The following is a 6785-nucleotide window of genomic DNA, read 5'->3' on the forward strand; positions in this document are numbered from 1 at the left end:
AATATCATTTATTCCTCACTTCCTCACTTCAGCTTTTTTTCATTGTAGAAGTGTTGAAAAATATTTTTTTTATTTTCAATTCATAGAAGGTTTCTGAATGTGCTGTAGAAAATATTTCATTTCATTTCCTCGAGTTATAATTGGAACGCTCAGTTCAAGTTAGTTAGGATTTTCAACAGAAAGTGTAAAATATGATGATATGTATTTTTCAAAGTCTCCATCAATATGAATTTGGGAAGAAGATTGCGTTGATGATGAAGAATTCATAATTGATTGTCATTGCGAGAGAAAATATTAGTACCTACCGATATTTTTTTAAATATTTGGATTCCACCATAGATTCGAAAATTCAAAAGTCTATGAGTTATACAATAAATTGTTTCTATACTAGCAAATACAAATAAGCCTTGCAAATCCCCGTGTATTCAAAGTCATTTCTCTCACAAGATAGATGACAATATAGATGAGATGCCATTGTGTTTCTGGAATTGTAGAAATTCGTGATGTGTAAATGAACAAAGCATATATGATGCTGCCATTCGTCACAATGTCTTCAATCGTTTGTTGAAATTACACCTATAACAACACATACAGGAGCCACATTACACTGTAGTCTCGCCATATGGAAATCAATACATGATTCCAGTTATTCATTTATTCCACTTCATTATACAACTTGATTCTGCGTTTCTTTTTGGAGAAGCATGTATCAATTCCTTATTCTCTTAGTTCTTATACTATAGCAGTGAAAAAAAAATTGTATAATTTCATAAGACACATTATTAGTTGAGTGCATTGTCATACCACGTGTTGCTTCAAAATATTTGATATGAAAATCCAATTTTTATCAAATATCAATTGAAATTTGTACAAATAAATGGAATTCTAAGCATACTCTGATGCTGCATGCTACTATCCAGAAAAAGGTTATCCTCTTGAGTCACAACCAAATACCAAACAAAAACTTGATAGTCTGCAATATGGAAGGAACGTTGGGAACTTTTTTCATCTAGTTTTTGGAATGCAATAAAAATATGTTTAGAAATTCAGACTACCTTGAGACGTTTTATATTCTGCATCTTTACGATGCAGAATATAAAATAAATTTATGGATGTTTTTGATTGAACTGTATGGAGGTCACAATATGCACTCAATACATTTCTCATACCATTTCTCTTTCATTTAGAGCCCCCTCATCATTTTTTTTCAAATACGGACCTGTATTTTTTATAGCAATTTCTGATGCCTGTTTCAATCCTACGTACATTAATACATAGCAAATTACTCTTTATCTTCTACAACTTGAACATTTACATTTCTTCTTTGTGTATTTCTTCATTCAGATCAAGAAAATTATGATATAATGACCTTAGTAGTGATTTCCAAAATTTCGGGTATAATCTCAGACACAACAGTCTGATTTTTTTTTCAAGGATGAAACACAAGGACCACAGGAAAATCCTTAGGATGCTCTTAGGGCAGTGCCTGTGCAAAAGTAGTGATTCATATAGGATTTGAATCACTGAAGATTAAATCCATTTGGAAAAACGTCCTCAGGGAGTGTATCATCAGGAAGTGTATATAACTCAAACGTGGTTCTCAGATTGGAATAGTTTCCAAACAGTGAAGTTCTAGTTGAATTGAGTTGGACCTCAAAACGATGATCAGCTACAGTCCGTCGCGTATTTCTGGTATGTACCGCTCTTAGTGGAATCAAATGTGCCAAGTCACTTGAACAGTTCCCGTGAGATTATATATACAAGAGAAACAAATTTCCAACCTTTCTTTAATGTTCCAGACTATCAAGGTTGCAAGTAATGTTCGCGTCTCCAATCAGGTGGATGACTTTTCACTGGATGGAATCCAGCAGCTTCAGGGTATGCTAAGGGGCGGTGCTCCATACATGAGAACAATACTTTATAAGGATCAAAAGATGCTGAGGAGTATATAGTTTTCTAGTTCGAAACAGTGTTCCAAGCTTTTGAGAAGCAGCCTTTGCAATTCAAGCGACATGAATGTGCCAAGACATATCGGTGTCCATTTCAACCCCTAACAACTTATGGTGACTTCCACCCCAATTCGAAATTAATTCTAGATCCTCATTAAGATATTCAACCTCCTGCTGTCCTGGAATCCAAATGTCAAGACGGGACAAGTGTTCTGTCATCAGCAAAGCAATATATGGATATTGGAATTGAAATTGAAAGAAGGGTTGACTCGACTCATACAATGATATTCCAACATATTATTTAAGGAAGAAGTTACAAGTTGATTAATGAACTCTCGACATTTTTGCAAGCTCAATTGATTTTTAAATAGTCATTACATGCTTCGAATTCGATTTTTTGCTCCATAGATATTGAATTTTCAATACAGTAAATGAAGTTATGATATTTTTTGGAAATGAAACGTCGGTAAGAAATTATGAGTGGTACGTAGGTAGTGGACTGCTCAAAAAATAAACTGAATGTTCAAATTTCACGGGTTACGTACATTTAATCAGTGAGTTTTTGATTTATTTATGTTGGTACACTCGTTTCGAACATATGTTCTCAGTTTCAGACATTTGGCATGTTCAGTTTGATGGTAATAGGCATAAAAGTTGAATGTGTTCTGCGTGTTCGGCGATTTTCTGCTATCGAAAAAATGGAACAGAATATTTGCATGAAATTCTGCGTGAAAATGGAATCAAGAGATCAAAAGTAATTGAAATGTTGACAGTGGTATACGGTGATTGTACTCTGAGTCAAAAACATGTTCACAAGTGGTACAAGCTTTTCACAAAAGGTTGAGAAGATGTGAATGACTCGCCTATCCTGGGCCCTCTAGCATTTCAACAACTGATGAAAATCTTAAGAAATTGAAGAGAACCGTCGAATCACTATTGATAATGTTTTTGATTTTGTCGACTTATCGGCAATTTTTTCGAAATTTCGGTCATGAAGCTTGTGGCAGCAAAGTTCGTTCCAAAATTGCTGGATTTTGAACAAAAATACCGTATCATAACCATTGCGCAGTAATTGTTGAATGACGTCAATGGCAATCTAGATTCGCTCAAAAGGATCACAACTGGTGACCAATAATGTGTATATGGTTGTGACATTGGAGTCCAATCATCTCATTGGAAAATCCCAGGGACGCAAGACCAAAAAAAGCACGCCAAGTTCGTATTGCTTCACGCCTCTTGCTAAATCTTGCCTAGCCTTCGTATTTACCAGATTTGACACATTGCGACTTTTTTCTGTTCCCAAGATTGAAAAGACCTATGAGGGGACGACATTTCGCGACGTTCAAAGAGATAAAAATTTGATTGGAAAAAAACGTTGGCTGAAATGTATAATATAGAATAAAGAAAATACTTTTGTCTAGTTTCTACTGTGTTTATTTATTCGTTACGACCGGTTTCGTGAAGGTGTTTTTTCTATAGACTTCTATAGACGGACTGTACAATACCGATGGATTCGTTCAGTCCATTATCACACAAATTATCGGCCTTCAGATCTGTGATACATAGAGCATTTATGATACCGTCATCAGAGGAGGCTTTTCAAGAAGAAATTAAGATCATAAAGCAGATAGCATATAACAACCATATTCCCGCCAACTTAATTGAAAAACTGATCTCCAATAAGAACAATAAATTGATCATGAAGGAGCTATACCTGAATCAGGAAGAAGGTGAGGTGAATAAAGAAGGTAAAAAATATGCTAGTATAAGTTATTCAGGGAAGCTCTCAGAAAATATAAAGAACTATTTTTCAAAACTCAACATAAGCACATCATTTTCTAATGAGAATAATTTAGGAAACATGTTATTCAACGCGAAACCCAAAAGGGATAAATGGAAAAAATCGGGCAAATACAGACTAGAATGTGGGGACTGCCCAGCAGCTTATACAGGTCAGACAGGCGGAAACTTCGACATAAGATACCGAGAACATGTATTATCAGATAAAAAATCAGGCCATATATTGACATCTAAAAGAAACAAACCATACAATAAATAAAGGAAACATGAAAATTCTTCATATATGTAACAAAGAAAGGGAGATGAATTTATTGGAAGCGTTGGAAATAAATAAATTGTACAAGGACCCCAAGTTCATAACGCTCAACGACCAACTAGATCTATGCAGCTCGCTCCTTTTGAATTTAGGAATTTTAGGATCCATCCAATTGTTGGTAATCATGACATATTGTAATATCGGTAACGTGTTAGGTCAGGTACCTAGAGCAGATACCTGTCCACACTATTTAAGACGCAACTTGACAATTTGTGATAGTTACTTGAAAATGGCCTCATAAGCCGAAACCGGTCGTAACGATTGAATAAACACAGTAGAAACTAGACAAAAGTATTTTCTGTATTCTATATTCGACATGAGTTTCTACAAAATAAATAAGTTATCAATCGAACGAGTGAAATGTACAATATATGAGAGAGACTACTTTTGAGGGGACAAAATAAAAATTGATGAATAAATGGATAATTTTTAAGAAAAATTGAAATTAACCTTATTTTTGAACAGAGGGCGCACGTATATTATTCAGAATCGAGCGAGGCATCATAGAAGTCTGCGTGCCCGAAATCAGATATTTTTCTTAGTGACTACTAAGTTTATTATTTGTATTCTCGGTTCTGGTAACTGATTCCTGTATTAGTTTTTTGAGAATGTTCTAACAAACCGAAACCGGTCGTAACAAATAATAAACTCAATAGAAATCAGACAAAATTTATTTTCTGCATCCTATATTTAATCAATATGAATTTCTACAAAATAGATCATCAATCAAACAAGCCTCAAACAACTATTTTCGGACGTGTTGCGTACACTTCCTGTTAGGCAACGGTGTATTGAATGTCCATCAGTATTTGAAAAATAATTGGTGAGAACCAGACTATTGTGAACCAAACTTTGGTTCACAATAGTCTGAGTTTCTCAACATGAATCTATTAAAATCTGTTTGAAAACTGTTTTTCCGTTAATCAGCTATCTACCCCATACGAACGACAACTCCCAGAAGTTAAGAAACTTGTGCGAACTTAGGACTAACGAGGTTTTACCTTTCAACGTGTGATTCCTAAAACGGTTGCGGAATCATCCCAGCTTCAACCAGATAAATTATTTCGAGAAAAATATCTGGTCAAGGCGGGAATCATTCTGGAAATCACATTTAGCAGTAGTGTGCCACCCGGTATATTTTCCAGTGCATACAAGAATGAAATGCCACTACATTTCGTCATATTACCTGCATCTTTCCATTTGTCATCAAACTCCAAGATCAAAGCTATTCCAGGCATCAAAAGGGAACTTCAGTTTCAGGAAAATTTCATTAAAACAACGTTCGAATATCATCCGGACTTCATTGAAGAGCACTAGTCTCAGTAAACAAAGTGTTCAACTTGATTAATTAGAGCCTCAGTGGAAATGAAGTAGCGCTTTTATTCAGTAATTTATAAGAACCGAACATATTTTCAGTCGCACAAAAACTGCTGACTTGCTATTTTCCTGAAAATATTAGTCGGTGTCGAAGGAACTTCTCCAAAAGAAAGTTATGAGTAGCTAGCATCTGCTTACTCAGCTTGAATTCAGGCCACAAAAAGAGAAGAAAAAATTATTACCGATATTGGATATTCAGTGGGACAGTGAATGTCGGCAATCTTGATAAAAATATGTGACCATTCGAATTACCTGTAGACACCATACTCAAATATTTCATTCTGATGTTCTATACAATTTTCATTCAAATATGAAGAGGGTTAAAAAATAATGACATTATCTCAAAAATTGTGAAAAAGTGTTGAACATTTTTTTTTGCACAACTCGCACGTAAAGTCTCAATAACATAGGATCGAAAGTGAAATCGCTTTTTTATCATGTATTTACCAAATTGAAGTTAAGTGGAAGGTTATTTTTATTGCGATGAAAATAAACTGAATTGTATAAAAACTGTTAACTACCTAATATTGGAAATAATAAAGACGAATTATTATTATTATTATTAAAGGATCACTACATAATATAAAACAAAGTCGCTTTCCGCAGTCTGTCCCAATGTATTCTTAGATATTTGGAACTAAGCAACGGATTTCGATTCTGGTTATATAGTAGAAAGAGAAAGGTTGATATGTATATTATAGCATGATATAGTAAAGAAACACTAATGATGTCAAAGTTACCAGATACTTACGACAGCAAGCGGACGGATTATAGAAATAGGCCAATCTTTGGAAAATCAGTATAAACCCGGAGGCTGGTACACCCGGAAGGAAAGGTCATCTCCAACGGACAAGAGATTCCGTGGACCAACGAAGCAAGATACCTGTGAGTCACAGGTATCCACATACGGCAGTGGATAGGGTTGGTGAGAGCCGCCGGACAGAACCTCAATCTCGTTATTGGACGCAGGAGCAACATGGATCTCCATGTGAAACTGCTTCTAATCAAGACCGTACTACTTCCAATGAGACCGTAATACTTCCAATCATGCTGTATGCCTCCGCTGCCTAGTAGTTTGGTTCACATGTACTCGATTTAGCTCTTTTTGGTGACATTTTTCAGCCCTGTCGAAAAATTACGACCAAGGTGTCATTCGATTCGTATTTTTGCCTAGAAAGTTTAAGTGAAAAGAAAATGGGCTTTAGTTTTTTCTTAATATCTTTGAAAAGAGCAATTAATTTTAGTGAAAACAGTCTCGACTCCCGAAACTGTATCTCGATTATTTATAATTTTTACAGAGCCCTGAAAATAGAGCCAAAAGCGGGTAATCTGGCTTACGCGCG

This window comes from Leptinotarsa decemlineata, unplaced genomic scaffold, assembly GCF_025532065.1.
Source record: "Leptinotarsa decemlineata unplaced genomic scaffold, Ldec_3_MD MMD2_tig00026363_RagTag_RagTag, whole genome shotgun sequence".
Classification (NCBI taxonomy): Eukaryota; Metazoa; Arthropoda; class Insecta; order Coleoptera; family Chrysomelidae; genus Leptinotarsa; species Leptinotarsa decemlineata.